This window comes from Falco punctatus, assembly GCF_963210335.1.
Source record: "Falco punctatus genome assembly, chromosome: 2".
In the NCBI taxonomy this organism is placed as follows: Eukaryota; Metazoa; Chordata; class Aves; order Falconiformes; family Falconidae; genus Falco; species Falco punctatus.
The window spans coordinates 52981260-52999372 of record NC_137581.1 but is presented as its reverse complement, the minus strand read 5'-3'; positions in this window follow the sequence as shown (position 1 = coordinate 52999372).

Sequence of the window (18113 nt, the reverse complement as noted above, 5' to 3'; positions counted from 1 at the left end):
ATCACTTAGTGCCTTTAAAAACCTTGCAGATACAGCAATGCTACAGCAGCAAGCTAACTTTATTTTTTAAAGCACTTCTAGACAGAGGTGTATGCACACGCATATGTGTGAGCATTTGTGGGTACAAATCTATGAGCCTCTACACGTATTATATAATATTTGCAATGTTTTTGACAAAGGCTCAAACTGAGCTTTAAATGTCATTAATAATCGATAAGTACTCATAACTAATAACATTCTTTAAATCTGTTTGGTAAAGGTTAATGGCAATGAAATATCACTGAAAAATAGAAATAACAATTTGATGAGTGTACCTGAGATGCATTGTGACCTCTTACAGGAACAGGCCATTGAGTCCTGGCTGCTTGGAAAATAGCCATCATAAGCAAATTGTGATTAGTATAATAGGCAGAATAATAAATAAAAGTGTTTCAGCACACTGAAATTAATAAGAACATTAATCCAAATGTATCATCACTTGTATGATCACACATCAAAATGTAGTCATCACTTCCAGGGAAGATTGCAAAGGGAAGAAAAAAAGATGGAATTTATATAAAATTAACTACTGAATTTCTGTTCAGAAGAGATGACTGTAGGTGAACATATATTTTTTGTATACATTCTTGTCAGCCACAGAGCCTATACTATACTCATTTCCCTTCAGTGAGCTCCAAGATGATGGTGCAACTGGTGGATAGCTTTGGCTAATGGCCCATTTCCCATCCAGCTCACTCACAGAGTTTGCTGTGTGTTTACAGCATTTAGCAGTTCCTTTCTGCTGCTCCTTCCTCTTCACACACTGGCACCCTGATCCAGGATGGACTCTGCAAGACAGTTTCCTTCAGGAAATATATACATGCTCCATTGTGAGGTCTTCTATGGACTGCAGTGTGAATGTTCTGGCACCATGGAACACTTGCTCTTTCTCCTTCTCTAACTTTGCCATTCCCTCTGCTTTTTCTCCATTAGGTCCTCCCTCCTCTACCAGTCCAGTGTTTTTCTGACATTTCTTAATCACACTTTCAAACACACTATCAGCTTGGCTGATGGTCTCAGCTGTGTCTTGTGGTGGGTCTGTTGCAGCTGGCTAGAAACAGCTGTGTCCAGCATGGGACAGCCTCTGGCTTCTTCTCACAGAGGCCACCCCTGCACACCCCAACTCCTGTTACTAAAACCTTGCCACCTACACCCAATGCAGTACTGTTTTTCAAAAATAATAGCTCGGGGGGGGGGAATATCTCTGATAATTTAGGTGATTTTTCTTACTTCATTCACTGTTGACTCAAAAAGTATAGTTAAGTATTCTTATATATGCTGCTATCTCCTTTGTACTACTTTCACTTATTTTTCACCTACACTAACAAGGTATTAAAGAGTTAGCTCTAAAAATGGTATTGGAGTAGATCCCCCCCAAATAAGGAAAATAATTAGTATATGGGAAGGTGGAACAAGAATGCCCGTGAAAACATTGAGTAAGAAAGCCTATAGGGGACATCATGGTCTGTATCTTCACTGCTGGAAGTGTGTCCGCATGTAAAGGCACTGGGTAGGATGGTCTTGCAAATATATTGCATGTGCAGCAGAATTAATTACAGTGGGAAAAAACCTCAGCCCTAGGATTTTTTACTATATGTCCCTCCTAATATTTACTAGAGAAGTCTCATTGCTGACACATAGAATATATATCAAGTAGACAGAGAGGAAAATCTCATCCTTTCCTCTACTTTGTAACGGTTTCTGTGCAAAATCTCCGACCCCTGAGTTCTACACTTACACAGTTTCATGTGCCAGCCTTAAAAGAATAGATTCCTTGCTTAGCAGGTAAATCTGAAGCAGCCCACTGTGTTCTGTCATGGAATTTTTTAAATCCCTCTCCTCCCCTAATAATTACTTCCTGCCATCAAGATTTAAGGCTTCAGCTAATCAGTATTAATTTGCATACTTCCCTTTGACTGAAGTTGAACTACTCTTGTATCTCAATTCTCAACCTATATTAAAGTATACGGCTTTCCATATTACTTTGATAAACTAAATGTCAGAAATTTTCTTCTATTCCAAGTAAAATTTACTCAGTTCAAATGCTTTAAGCCAAAATCCTGATCAAAGTGATTTATTAATTTATTAATGACAGGTTATTTACTGACAGTCAGTGAACCATATATTCAGAATCAGTATCGGTAATACAACATACAAACCATAACATGAGTTTTGCACAATGTTACTAAACACCTGGGTACCATCACTTTGCTAGCTGGGTGCAGGTTGCTCTCAGTGACTCATGGGGGGTCTGTGCTACCATGCCTGGGCAGTGGTCAGGTGTCCTGCAGGGGCCAGGCAGACCTCCATGATGCTTCCTTTCCAAGTTCTGTCTCCATGCTAGAAATATTCATGTTTCTTTCATATTTCTTTTCAGGCTGGTTCCTCCCTTACTTCAAAAGTCTTTTTGGTATTGCCCAGTCACTGTTTAATCCAGCTCATGATCAGCATTAGTTTGAGGCTGATGCCTGTCATCCTCTTCAACAAGATGAGGTTTTGGCAAATGCCCTCCAGACAGTTTTGTTTATTTAGTACAGACACAGGCAGACACACACACAGACAGGCACACACAGACACAGACACACACAGGTTGTACTTAGTCTTAAGAGCTGTTTTCACACAGGCCAGTTGCTATGGGTGCGTCACAAAAGCACCCACACATCTTCCTTCCCCAGCCATTTCTTTGTAACTTGCAAATTATCCTCAGGTTATGATAAAGGAACGATTATGTAAAAATATGCATGTGAAGTTGGAACTTTTTCTCTTGCTCTCATTCTCTTCTCCAATCTGTGTGTGCGCAAACACACGCAGACATACATGTTGTTTTAGCTATCTGTGAATATATGAAATATTATACTAATAAAGCTGGAGTTCATGAACTAAAATGTCATAAAATAAAACAGGTAATACCATTTAAACTTAAAATTTAGGTAATTTTACTTAGTTTTGTCTAGCTATCACCTCTAGACTCATACAGTGCTGCAAAAGGTTTTATAAATTCATAAGGAGGAAAGAGAATAAAATAATAAGAGAAAGGGAACTGACTTTTCATCCATTTTGTTGCAGAATAATTCTGAAGACTTCATAAAGTTTTGTAAGGAAAGAAAAGCCAAATTGATTTCATATCCAGGCAATGGAGATCTTTTTACAAAAGTTAGGGACAACAAACATAATCATTGCAATTTTTATACATTTTATTGATTTTTTTCTATATTTTTCTATAATATACAGAGTTTTTTGAGCTGATCCATCTGCACTTTGAATGAGAGAAAATAGATGAGACGTTTTTGTGCTCCTCTACAGGCACTGTCATGTCATATAGCACCAGTCAGGTCATTGTTAAGGGGAAGAAATAAGTTATTCAGCTAAATGCAGTACCATTTATCTTACTGATGAACACTACTAAACTTTGCATGAGAAAAAAGAATAGACATCATAAAAGAATACTGAAAAAGATGCATAGTTTTTTCCTGCCAGATTGGTAAATGTCTTTATGATTGTGTATTTAGAAAGAATACAATGAATAGATAGATTTAGAGCCATGAACCATGCAGAACAACATGTTCTTTTTCTCCTTCCTTTTTTCTTGTAATTGTAAAGGTAAGACTAACTGATATTATAAAATTCCACCAAATAGTATTGATCTTTTAGAGTCCAAGCCCAGAAAGTTCACATATCAGTTTTGGTATATTCATACAGATACACACACATAGAATTTTGAATAGTTACTGAAATGAATCAAGATTATATTCATATAGCATGAAATGTGCAGTTGCTGTTTAATCAAATCTTTTTCCACTGGACAGTCTTATGAAGTAACATCTGGATATTCATTTTAAGTGTTGGAACATATAAATGTTTTTAAAAGGAATTATTCTCCAAGGACAAAATTCCAGACAGTGACTTACAGAAAGAAGTATGAGAACTAACTGACGCGCTCAACACACATTTCCAGAAAATTGCCAAAGGCAAGGTTTAAATGAACAGCAGATTGGTGCTGTTTAAGTTCAATGGATACAGCATGTCACTTTGAGACACTTTCTTATCCTGTTAGTGGATTGATCAGAATAGAGCTCTGTTCCTGGTTCTGCCATACAGGATAAATGAACTTCTCTGTCTTGTCAACCTGTCAGTGTGGCTTGACCTGTAATATAAACCTAACTTTTTCTTTAAGTAACTTTTAAGATATTGATTCCCCAAAGGAGATGTGGATGTTACACAGTAGCTGGGATTGATTCTGAAAAAAACACCTTCACATCATTAAGACTCAGAAGAATTTTCTGATCCCTTAGTGGGGAAATAAAAGGTGTGGAAAACACAAAAGCTTTTCTTCCAGTCTATTTGGTGGGCTGCAGCTCAAGATGTTAGATGTCACATCAAGTGTTCTCAGATTTTGATAGACTCAACACCTCCCATCCAGGAAACATAAAGCGCTTCACATCACCACAGAAATATGGATATCAATGGACTTAGAAAAATATAACAAGGTAGCCTGAACTTAACTACTGAATAGCAGAGTTTTTATTCTTCTATAATTTTTGTGCTCATGTGAATTTTTCTGTGTCTATGCAGTCTTTCATAGCTATAGACACATTCAAACTTTCACAAAGCCTATTCAGGGTGGGTGTTTTTTTGTTTACACAGTTATTTTGCAATGTGGCTCAATTTACCTGCATCACTCAACATGAACAAAGACACTGTTACCAGATATTTGAAAATATCTATAGCATATTAGAATTTGGGGTTTTTAATGCAATTCAATATGCAAATAAACTTTCCCACACATTTCTTGGCTAGTATTAAGTTGGAGAAAAATAACAAAATGAAAACTTTACGCAGATTTGGACACTTTTAAGATTAAAATGCATATATAAACTCTTGGTCTTTTTGATTCTTTTAAGTGTGAATTAAATTTTTCATGTTCTCTATCTGAAAATGAGAAACATGGACATGATGCTGAATTATGGCATTAAAATATATACTTTTTAAAGATGTGAATTCTCCATATGAAGGACAACAGGAAATTTCAAAATGTGGAAAATGGCAAACGCTTTGAGATTTTTTAAATAGAATGCTGAGTTAGTAATAATACTTGTGACAAACTCCTACTTACATAGGAGTCTAGTATAGTTTTAGAAATTGATAAAAAAAATATATATTTCAGTCTTACCATCGGAACTTAATGATTTTCAACTACATTACTTTTACTATTTTAGTCAGATGGGAAACAGCCCAGAGGAGTGTGAAACTTGCATGAGACTGAGCTCTGAGACTGTCAAGAGGTAGAATATTGCTCTCTCATTACAGGTAACAGCACACAGTACCATACTCCACATGCCTGGGACTGATAACACTGATCAGTGTTGTCACTTCACTGGTCAGTGAAGGAAACATGCAATAGCATATTGATTTTGTGAAGGAAAGGGAACACACCTCCTCATCTATTTTCTTTGCAGGCTGGAGAAGTTACATCACCATAAGATAGCATGAACAATGTTGCATCTTTCACCATTCTTCTTATTTTGGACTAACTTCTGTAGCAATGATGCATCTGATGGAACTTGGTACTCTAAATTTTACAGGGCCATGCCTCACAACAGAGGTATATCCATTTTTTTACTCAATTAGTAAGAGGAAACAGCCTGGCCAATGGTTCCTGCTTACTTTTTCTAATCAGCTAGCTAAAGTATCAACTTAATTATTTCAAGAAATTGTATCTTTTTTCTCCTAAAATGGGTTTGGGAATCTACCCCAGTGGTGGCCAGTGCCTTCCCCCAGACAGAGCTGCCAAAGGGAGAGGCTGCAGTGCAAACCTCAGTCTGCAGGAAGTCCCTAGACCTCTCTTCTGGGGCAGGGACAGGCAGCAGACCTGCCTGCAAATGTTGTGTCCAAGTGGACAACCTCCTACTGGAGGTGGCTGAGCTGAAGGAGGTGGTGAGAAGGCTGTGTAACATCAGGGAGGCTGAGAAGGAGTTAGCTAGCTGGTTCCAAGTGCAGTCTGCAGTGGACCCACAGCCCATGGCCAAAGAGCCAAAAACTCCCCCACTGGCTCACACAGAAGGCCATGGGGCCAATAATGTAGAAGAACAGAAACTTGCAATGGCAAGGACCTGCAGGAGGAAGAGACTTCCCCTGAAGCCTCAGGTGCCCTTGCAGAATGTTTTTGCCACTCTGCAGACTGAAGAGGAAAGACCTGACACATTAGGAGAGATACTGGAGCTGAGTAAGGCAACCCAATCTGATCCCTGTATAACAACCAGTGCAACCAGGAAAAGGTGGTGGGTGACAGCAGCAGGCAATTCTCCTTTGAGAGGTACGGAGGCACCCTTTGCTGACTTGACATGCTCTCTAGAGGTGTGCTGCTTACTGTGGGCTTGTATCAGGGATGTCACTGAGAGACTACCAAGCCTTGTACAGTCCACTGACTTATCCACTGCTGCCATTTCTTGCGGGCACCAGTGATACAGCCAGGAGCAGTCTGACGAGTACTAAGAAGGATTACAGAGCCCTGGGATTGCTGCTAAGGGACATTGGAGCACAGATGTTTTTTTCATCAATCCTTCCAGTCAAAGGGAATGGGTTTGAAAATCTAGCTAATCAACAAATGGTTATGGGACTGGTGCCACAGCCAGGGGTTCAGTTACTTAGGCCATGAGACTTGCTTTGAGAATCCTGGTCTACTGGGGGCTGATGGGGTCCACCTGACAGAGAAGAGGGTGAGCAACTTTGGTCATAGGTTTGCCAAGCTGGTAAAGAGGGCTTTAAAATATGCCAGGGGAGGGGAACTTCCATCCATCACACACACACTAGTTTGATGACAGTGCCAGCAATGCAGGCCCAGAGCCTGGAGAGGGATCGCAGGTCACCAGGAGAGCATCTGAAGAGCAGCACAAGGGAATTCCAGCTGCTCCAGCCAGTAAGTCCGGTTCACTGGGCACCCAATTTAAATGCCTCTATGCAAACATATGTACCAAGGGGAATAAACAAGAGGAGTTAGAGACATGTGCACAGCTACAGGGTTGTGATCTCATTGGCACCACGGAGACGTTGTGATGGTGGGATGGCTCCTATGACTGGAATGTTGGAATGCAAGGATATGCAAGGAATGCAAGAATCCTTCCCTCTTCAGGGAGGACAGGCACTGGAGATGAAGTGATATCGCTCATCGATCTGGAGTACATGGAGCTCCACCTGGAGGTGGGTGAGGAGCAAACTGAGAGCTTATGAGTCAGGGTTAAAAGGAGAGCAAGAACAGGTGACATCGTAGTGGGGATCTGCTACAGGCTGCCAGACCAGGAAGACTGAGCAGATGAGGCTTTCTATAGACAGGTAGGAGCATCACATGCAAAAGCTCTGGTTCTCATGGGGGACCTCAACTACCCCAATATCTATTGGAGGGACAACACAGCAGGGCATAGGCGATCCAGGAGGTTCCTGGAATGCATCGATGATAACTTGTTTCTCAAGAGATAAAGGAGTCAGTGAGGAGAGGTGCTATGCTGGACCTTATTCTCACCAACAAGGAGGGGCTGGTGGGGAATTTGAAGCTCAAGGGCAGCCTTGGTTGCAGGGACCATGAAATGGTGGAGTTCAAGATCCTTAGGGCAGCAAGGAGGGTGCACAGCAAGCACACTACCCTGGACTTCAGGAGAGCTGACTTTGGCCTCTTCAGGTATCTGCTTGGTAGATTACAAGGGGATAAAGTCCTGGAGGGAAGAGGAGTCCAAGAAAGATGGTTGCTATTCAAGGACGACTTCCTCCAAGCTCAGAAGTGATGGTTCACAACAAAGAGGAAGTCAGACAAAAATGCCAGAAGGCTGTAGCGAATGAGTGGTTTAGGTCACTTAAGGAATCACTATCAAAGGTATTAGCAAAAATAGGTTAATATGAATTTGTGGAAGTGCAACTTAACAAATTTTGACGGCAGTGTTCACTGTATTATTAAACGGATGAAACATGAAAAGGAAAATCAAGTACAAATTGAGCTAGAATGATTTAGAAAGAGATTGAAGATGCAAAAAAGGGAGACACTCCCACTGAGTCATGAGGCTCAGAGTAGAATCCCTTACTTTCTAAACTCCTGTTAAGAGCTTAGGTGTGGCTAGGTCCAATCTTAGTGCCAGACTTGGACAATAGTTTATATCTAAAGAATGTCTAAGGCTTATTCACAGTTTTAAGGTGGATCACAAGATCTTAACACCCTTAATCACTGACTAATTTAAAATTTACAAAGTGAGGTCGATAGTATTTACTACAATCACAACAGTGATTTAATGATGGATCTGAGATTGTAACATTTATGATACAGTTGATATGAGGTATCTAAATCAATTCACACACACACACAGATAGGTACACCTGATAAAAGTTCACCTTCAGCTCGGTGAAATACTCACCTCAAATGTCTCAGCATTTCTCAGTGGGTGAGGGTTGAACCTCAAGGAGTGGAAGGTTTCAGCCCAGGCCCCATTGTTAACTTTTGATGATGGTCCCCTGAACTCCACAGATTTGAGAGTTTGTGAGCTCTGAAAGGCTTCCCACTCAGAGGCACGTGCTGGTCACACCCTGCGACAGTCCAGGAGAACTTAAACTGTCTTCCTTAGGACAAGGGTCACAAGATGATTGGCTTCAGTCATCCATAAATTTCCATTCTGTACACAGCTGGGGTCAGTTATTTGTCAAAATTCCAGTAACAATGGTTCCATTCCACTTGGGCTATGATTCAGATAAGGAATGTTCCAAGGCCATCAGGGGATGACTGATTATTCCTGCTCTTGTTCCCCACCTTAGCCAGACAACAGCAGTTCTTGGTACAGTTAGTGGTTTTCCCCACCTCAGAGATTCAGGAGTTACTAGTATGGTCAAATGATGCTTATCTGCCCAATTCACTACACAAAGGCCAAAACCTAATGTGCATTCCTGAGGCTGTGGAGCAGCCCAGCAGAGGTGGGGGAATGCATCACCACAGAGATCTGCATGGATGAACAAGGAGCTCCTGGGGAAACTCAAACGCAAAAAAGAAGCCTACAGAGAGTGGAAGCAAAGACAGGTAGACTGGAAGGAATACAGAGAAACTGTCTGAGCATCCAGGGATCATGTTAGGAAAGCTGAAGCCCTGAGGGAATGAAATCTGGCCAGGGATGTCAAGGGCAACAAGAAAAGCTTTTATAGGTAAGTTGGTGATAAAAGGAAGACTAAGGAAAATGTGGACCCTCTCCAGAAGGAGAGGTTACCTGGGACATGGAGATGGCTGAGGTACTCAATGACTTTTTTGTCTCAGTCCTCACTGGTGAGTGGCTCAGCTACATCGCCCAAGCTGCAGAAGGCAAAGGCAGGGACTGGGAGAATGAAGAACTGCCCACTGTAGGAGAAGATGAGGTTTGAGAACATCTAAGGAACCTGAAGGTGCACAAGTCCATGGGACCTGATGAGATGCATCTCTGGGTCCTGAGGGAACTGGTGGACGAAATGGCTAAACCTCTATCCATCACATTTGAGAAGTCGTGGCAGTCCAGTGAAGTTCCCACAGACTGGAAAAGGGGAAACATAGACCCCATTTTTAAAAAGGGAAATAAGGAAGGCCCAGGGACCTACAGGCTAGTCAGTCTCACTTATGTTGTGCCTGGCAAGATCACAGAGCAGATCCTCCTGGAAACTATGCTAAGGAAGAACGGAAATAAGGAGGTGATTGGTGACAGCCAGCGTGGCTTCACTAAGGGCAAATTGTGCCTAACAAATTTGGTGGCTGTCTACAATGAATTTACGGTGTTGGTGGATAAGGGAAGAGCAACTGATGTCACGTATCTGGACTTGTGCAGAGCATTTGACACTGTCCTGCACTACATCCTTGTCTCTAAACTGGAGAGACATGGTTTTGATGGATGGACCACTGAGTGGATAAGGAATTGGCTGGATGATTGCACTCAAAGATTTGCAGTCAGCAGCTCGATGTCCAAGTGGACACCAGTGAGAAGTGGCATTCCTCAGGGTTCACTGTTGGGACTGGCACTGTTTAACATCTTTGTCAGTGACATGGACAGAGGGATTGAATGCATCCTCAGCAATCTTGGTGACAGCACCAAGCTTTGTGGTGCAGTTGACATACTGGAGGGAAGGAATGCCATCCAGAAGGACCTTGACAGGCTTGAGAAGTGAGCATGTGCAAATGTCATGAAGTTCAACAAGGCCAAGTGCAAAGGTCCTTCATGTGGCTTGGGGCAATCCCAAGCACAGAGCCTGGGAAGAGAATGGATAACAGCCCTGAACAGAAAGACTTGGGGGTGCTAGTGTACAAGAAGCTCAACATGGCCCAGCAAGGTGTGGTTTCAGCCCAGAAAGCCAACTGAATCCTGGGCTGTATCAAAAGTAGCATTTTCAGCAGGCTGAGGGAGATGTTTCTCCCCCTCTGCTCTTGTGAGACCCCACCTGAAATACTACATTCAGCTCTGGGGCCCTCAACAGAAGAAGGACATGGACCTGATGGAGCACATCCAGAAGAGGGCCACGAATATCATCAGAGGGCTGGAGCACCTCTCCTATGAAGACAGGCTGAGAGTTGGGGTTGTTCAGCCTGGAGGAGAGAAGGCTCCGAGGAGACCTTACACCAGTCTTCCAGTATCTAAAAGGGGCCTCCAAGAAAGCTGGAGAGGGACTTTTTACAAGGCCGTGTAGTGATAGGACAAGAGTTAATGGCTTTAAACTGAAAGAGGGTAGTTTTAGATTAGATGTAAAGAAGAAATTCTTTACTGTGAGGGTGGTGAGACACTAGAACAGGTTGCCCAGGGAAGTTGTGGATGCCCCATCACTGGAAGTGTTCAGTGCCAGGTTGGATGGGACTTTGAGCAATGTGGTCTAATGGAAGGTGTCCCTGCCCATGGCAGGGAGGTTGGAACTAGATGGTATTTAAGGTCACTTCCAACTGAAACTATTCTATGGTATTTAATGTCCCTTCCAACTGAAACCATTCTATGATTCTATGATTTTGATTAGAAGGTACTTATTACACATAGAAATTTGTCTTACAGATGTAAAGATAGAAATGTGTCAAGGACAGAAGAAACTGAACTCAAGGTCAAGTATTATCATTCAGAAAGCTATCCTTCAAAATAAAATAGTCTTTATTTAATTGTGATAAGAAGAATGATTGTATAAAACTGTAATAAATTTATGCGATACTGTCTTCTTATTATACATATTCAAGGTGTACTTGAGTTTAATTTTCTTTAAAATATAATGATATTGATAAAACAAAGGACTGCGACACTAATGAGAAGAGCAAAAAGTTAAAGCAGACTTCTGCTGAGATCCTCGTAAAACAGAAATAAAAACACAAATGCATCTTGTATTGATTTATTTTTTTTTAATGAGGAAAAAAGAAAGTCTATGAAAACAAACCTAAAAAGAAAACTTTGTCTTGTAAAGACACAGATGAAGGGGGAAAGAAGGTCATTTATAAGTAATTTTTATTTCGGCTTTGTTTCATTTTGACCTATTACAGAAAGCTACATCTTCAATTTTTTTTTTTTCCCAGACATGCTTCTGAATTTAGAAGCCTTGTGGATTTGATGAGGGAAGACAGAAAAGTCTCACATTTTTGGAATGGTCTGGACACATCCACATCAAAACTTCTCACAAACAGAAATAATTTAGCCTGTGTATGTATAGTTTATACACACACATGCAACTTGGTGTGCATTTTGGTAGCTGTAAAGTTTGAATAGTGCTAAGTATATGCAGTACCATGTTGCATTTAGCACACCATCTGCACTTTCTGTCCACACATAGATGTGTCCATTTCCTTATAGAGTTATCTTTGCCCTTTGGGCAACTGAGTGTTTCATAGTATTAATGTGTTTACATTAACAGCATCCATATAGGAGAAAGCATGTGTGTTCATTTGTTACAAACAGGGAACATCAGCTCTAAGCATTGGGGTTTATAACACTAGGGTCTGTCTGTGTTATTATACTGTAATTCATGTGTTCAAAATTCTGCTCTCTTGAAATTCATTACAGCTGGTAGTACTTAACATTTTGTAGATAAATTTTGCTGGCGTCAAATCCAATCTCTAAAATATGACAAGCACATAGCAGCTACTTTAGAAACAGTTGCTAGCAGGCAGTTTGATATTTTACAGCAAAACCACTGAAGTTTCCAGAAAATAACAAAATTCCCTCACCCTCAATTTTTTTTTTTTTTTTTTTTTACTTTTTTTTTACTTTTGGTTCTGAGACAAGTTCTGCAGTGTACCAGCTGCAGTCCTTCCATTCATGCTGGGAAAAAAGTCATTCTGTATTTAACAGTGAAAGTATCCCACAGAAGATATCTCAGGGCACACACAGAAAGGAACCAGCCATAGTTTTCTTATGTCCTTAGTTCTGAGCACTCAACTTCTCAAGCTCAACCTCAGAAAGCCTTGCAGGATAGCTACTCCATAGGGTCGGGATGTCCCTATGGGATGTTGTGGCAGGGACTGGCAGCCAGGACCCATCCCACTGCCCAGCCAGCAGCAGGGCAGCTGGGGGTCACTGGGGGCAGCCCCAGCCCTGGACATCAGGCTCCTCAGTGGGGTTAGGGGCAGGCTCAGGCCAGACCAGGACATGGGCTCACAGGTGTGCCTGTCTTGGCAGGGCCGATGGCTGGGCAAAACAGGGCTGTGGGGAGCTGGAGACCAGCCCTGCTATGGCATCACTGGGGCAGGGGATGTAAGACATGGATATACTTGAGAGAGTCCAGTGAAAGGCTACTAAGAAGATGAAGGAAGTGGAGCATCTCTTCTGTGAGGAAACGCTGAGGGAGCTGGGACCACTCAGCTTGGAGAAGAGAAGGCTCAGGAGGGATCTTATCAAAGTATACAAACAGCTGAAGGGAAGGTGCAAAGAAGACAGAGCCAGGCACTTTCCAGTGGTGCCCAGAGACAGGACAAGAGACAATCGGCACAATCTGAAAAATGAGAGATATCATCTGAACATCAGGAAACACTTCTTAACTGGGGGAGTGTGTGTGACTGAGCACTGGCACAGATTGCTCAGAGAGACTGTGGAGTCTCCCATCTTCGAGATATTCAAAAGCCATATGGACATGGTACTAGGCAACTGGTTCTAGGTGGTTTTTCTTGAGCATGAGGCTTGCACACTATAATCTTAAGGTCCCTTCCAATCACAATAATTCTGTGATTCTGTGATTTATCTTTTTTTTTTCTTTTCTTTTTTTTTTTTTTTTTGTTTTCAGTTTTCTGAACTTCCACATTTTTCATAAAGCATTGGAAAAAAATGGGGAAAATGTTTTTTACACTCAAAAAACTCTGCAAATTATTTTGTTATTTCAAATAATGCAAAATTCTACTATTATACAAGAATAATGATAAACCCTAGAATTAGTGTTCCTTTGCCCTTTTTTGAGAATTTTCATTTTAAAGCAGCTTGGCTGTAAAATTAACAGACGTGAAAGCTGCATTGTTGTAAATTGAACAATTACACAACGGTTTACTTGCTTCTGTCTTTTGGCATCTTAGAGCTGGGGCTTCCCAACAGAGCATAATGCAAAATGTTATAGAATAATATGTTTGAATTAATGAACAGATTTGACTATTTTAAGGAATCTAGTCACTAATGCTGTGCCATCTAATTATGCTTATCATTCTCCTTTAGAAATATTATTATTCCAGCTGTATTTAATATAGAGTGTCTATGACATTTGATTAAAAATCTTGTTTAATGTTGGCTACATAAGACCATGGCACATATTAAAATGTAAAAAAAGCCATAAAATGTGTTTTGTATTTGAAATTATAATACAATATTCACCCATTGTATAGATAATGAAGCAATTTTAAAATAGATTCTCCAGTTATTAGCATTTAATGACATCCCAGTAGTAATTATCTTATAAAATGGTGAGGAACTTAGAAGAAAGATAAGAATGATTGACAGCCAATAAAGACAATAAATAAATGTGTGACATTTTACTGAAGTGTCATTAAATGCTGACGGAAGTTTATGATAAAACATATTCTTTTCTTTTGAATAAAAAAGGACCTGAAGATTTTCCCACTTTTATATTTGGGGAACTCTGATAACAAGTGCAAGAATCATCAATAAAATAATGTTTCAGTCCCTAGAAAGGAGAGACCAGATATTTCCTGATATGATCATTAACCACTCGATTCACTGTGGATCAGTGATAATTGCACACTGAGTATAAGGAAATGTGGCATATGATCAGCTTTTTCAAATAAAACTAATTAGAAGAAAAATAACAACAAAGTAATATGTATGAGAGTGTGGTAATTCAAAAGGAGAACAAATAATCATACAATGGTAATTAAATGATGTGGTAAATGATAGATGCTGCATGCTAACTTTATGTATTTCTTTTGCTTTATTTTGTTTTAATTTGTTTTTAATAATCACTTTTTATATATTGGCTTTGAATTAACCCCTTGGCAAAAAAGAAATTTTCTACTAAGTGCACATGGACATTTGTTTAAATTTTTTATTTTATTTTTCATCCAAAAAAGACAATTAGCTCAGTCCTTGGGTGTCTTTTAATATGCATTTTGATTCTGATATTTTTAGACTTCTAAGATGACAGGAAAATAAGAATCTCTGGGAAAAATGAATCAATCCCTGAAATATAACGACCCAATAGTCTTGAGTGTGGCTTCTGAGGTGCATCAGTGCTTGAAAATAATGGGCCAATTGGTGCTTGTCTTTCTCACTTAGTTTGTGCAAGTGTGTGTCTCACATACAGAGAATTAAGGACAGTTTTACAGTTATCCTGAAAATGTTGTCAAGATGTTCTCATTGAATTAAATTGTATGTCTGAGAAAACATATAATTTGTATTGTATATAATATAGAGATAGCAAGGATTTTTTTAATTGCTATTCTCATTTAAGTCATCTGCAACATCAAACTTTGTATGCTTGCTTCCAGGATAGCCTTTCAGAAAGTCCCTGGAACCCCAAGTTCTTGGACACTCAGCAAAGCAAGTTGTTTTTCTCTCCTCCTTGTAAAAAAGGGACTACTATGTAGTAAAATGAAGAATAAAGACTCATAAAGGGGGTAAGAAAGAGTAATGAAGAAACTGAAAATCAGGGTGAAGAAATTAGAAAATTGTGTTCCATGGGAGGGGACACTTCTGGATAAAGGAGACCCTGAGGACTTCCCTTCACGTGAACTGCAGATCAGGCTCCATCTCCATTTATTTCTTCCCAGCATCCCCTGCATTTGCCCTCTTTGCTTCAGTGAATTCTAGTTTTACAAGAAATAGCTATTTCCCTTAACTATGCTGCAGAACATGGTTTCTTCTTTTGAAATGTCCTATAGCTCAGGGTTGATGCAACTATCCAAAACATTAAAATATTCATAGGGAATGTAGGCTGAGGAGGGTCAAGGTAATTTTTTTCATTTGTTTCACTGCCTGAGTTCATTCTTTGAAAACAAAGATTTCATGTAAATAGTGGCTGCAGACTGACATCATTTTTAATTTTAACTCATAAAACTCAGTGATTTAAAGATGAATAAAGCTTTACCTGTAAACATTTAGCAAATTAGTGCTTCAAAAGACCTAAGAGATTTGTGGTGCTTCCTTATATCCGAGTACAGTCTTACAAGCTATTTAAGACACTGCTGAGCATTTACCTAATATCCTACCTAGGCAGCATCAGAGCACTTAAGTACTCTAAAGTGAAGTTATGCCAGGTGGCCTAAGGGGTCTCCAAGGAGTCTGATCGATATGAAGAAGATGAAAATAGTTGTTTCAGATTCAGGTACTATGAGTCCTGAGATTTTAGTAGATCATTCACCGAATACTGGAATTTTTAAGAAGCCTTTTTTCTCTACAAATATCTTTAGAAAACAGAAAGTGTTTTCTCTAAAAAGATTTCTGTATGAACATGTACATGTACATACTATATACACATACAGGTACATATGCATACACACATATTAATATAAATACATAGAGAGGAAATACTTCTAAAAACTTCTTGTCAGTCAACAGTTAATGAAAAGTTATATTTCTTTGTAATTAGGACAGAAGACACATTTCTCTATGAGGATGGTTTTCCCTTCCCTTCCCTTCCCTTCCCTTCCCTTCCCTTCCCTTCCCTTCCCTTCCCTTCCCTTCCCTTCCCTTCCCTTCCCTTCCCTTCCCTTCCCTTCCCTTCCCTTCCCTTCCCTTCCCTTCCCTTCCCTTCCCTTCCCTTCCCTTCCCTGTCCTCTACTCCATCCCCTTCCCCTTCTATATGTATAAAATCCTCCCAAGCTCTGAAAATCAAAAAATGTGGTTTTATTATTAAGGAAGAAGAAAGAGCCAACTTACTTTCACTGTATGTGGATTCACAGAATCACAGAATGGTCAAGGTTGGATGGGATCTCTGGAGGTCATCTGGTCCAACCCTTTTGCTCAACAGGGCACCTTAAGCCAGTTACTCAGCACCATGTCTAGATGTTTTTTGAATATGTCCAAGGAGGAAGACTTCACAACCTCTCTGGGCAACCTGTTTCCATGCTCAGTCACCGTCTCAGTAAAATATGTTTCCTCATGTTCAGAGGGAACCTCCTGTTTTCAGTTTGTGCCCATTGCCTCTGGTCCTGTCACTGGGGACCACTTGAAAGAACCTGGTTCCATCTTCTTTGCAGAACTTTTTTGAGATCATTATAGTAAATGCTTTTTGTCCTCAATAAAACAAGGTTAATCAGAGACAGTAAAGAATATCTACATTTCATGTACATTCTGAAATTAATAATCTAACCAAAGTGAGAAAAAAACAAGCTCAGAATTTTGTTTAAAAAAAAAAAAAAAAAGATTGCCTGCTTCAATAACGGTGGGAGCTCTTGACTTATAATTTTTATTAAAGAAGCAGAAAGCATCCAGATTGAAAATGGTGGGGAGGTGATGGGAGAGTAGGGGGCAGCAGAGATATACACTAACCTTTTCAATGATTATGTCATTTAAAATGTAGCAAAATAAGACTTTCAGTTGATTAGATAATAATAAAAATTTCCCTTTAGCACATCTAGTAAAATAACTCTGGCACTTATTAGCAAAATGAAATCTTATAAATAGTGTATTTAGTAACTACATTTTTGAGTCTGCTTTGAATGTGCTGGTTTGGTGGTTCTTAGTAGACATCAAATTTTATTACTATTCCATTCTAGAATTAATTCAATAAAAATCAGATTTCTTGACCTGCAAAGACTACATAAAGACTGTTTATTTACCCAAGTTTTCAGTGGAGGAAGGCTGTGCAAGAATGACTTTCATACAGACATTTGTATGTCTCATACATTTCCTTAAAATTAAGGAAGACATAATAAAAAATGCATATAAACCACATTAAAATAGAACTTCTCGTTTAAAAATGCAAAATATGGAATAAATATTGTCCTCCTTTTTTATCAGTCATTATATTATGTTTCTGAGACTTGCTATTAACAATTAAAAATTCTTAGTTTATATATACAAATTATACATATTCATGTGTTGAAATTCCACAGGTATACAGGATTAAGAATGGTATTCTTTGGCACCTACAAGTAATAAAATCTGTTTCTGGCAGATCACCCCATTTGTTATGTGAATATATAATAATTACATGAAGAAGTGGCTTGAAATAATTTATTACCTGTTAATACCTGATAAGTTTAGAGTAAGCAGTAAGGTAATTATTTTGTCTGTAAACACACTTCATAAAAAAAAAAAAAAAAAAAAAAAAAAAGTTATGGCAGTGTTTTGAGAAAAAATAATAATAGAAACTCATGTTACTGTTAACCAATGATGCAAGAGATGACAGTGGAATAGTCATCAAGGACTGCAATGTATTGCATTACTCTAGAGAAAAGAAGTTTGATGCATGATTAAGTATGATTAAACAACATGCAGGTAATGGAATAAACTATACTGTATATATAATGATATATATCACATAAAGCAAAACTGGTCAGTACATCCCCTCCAAAAGAAAAAAAAAAAAAAAAAAAAAAGAAAGATAATTTCCAATTGCTACCCAGGTTACTTTGCATAACTTTGATATGATCTACCTGAACTTATGCTTATCTCTGTAATAGC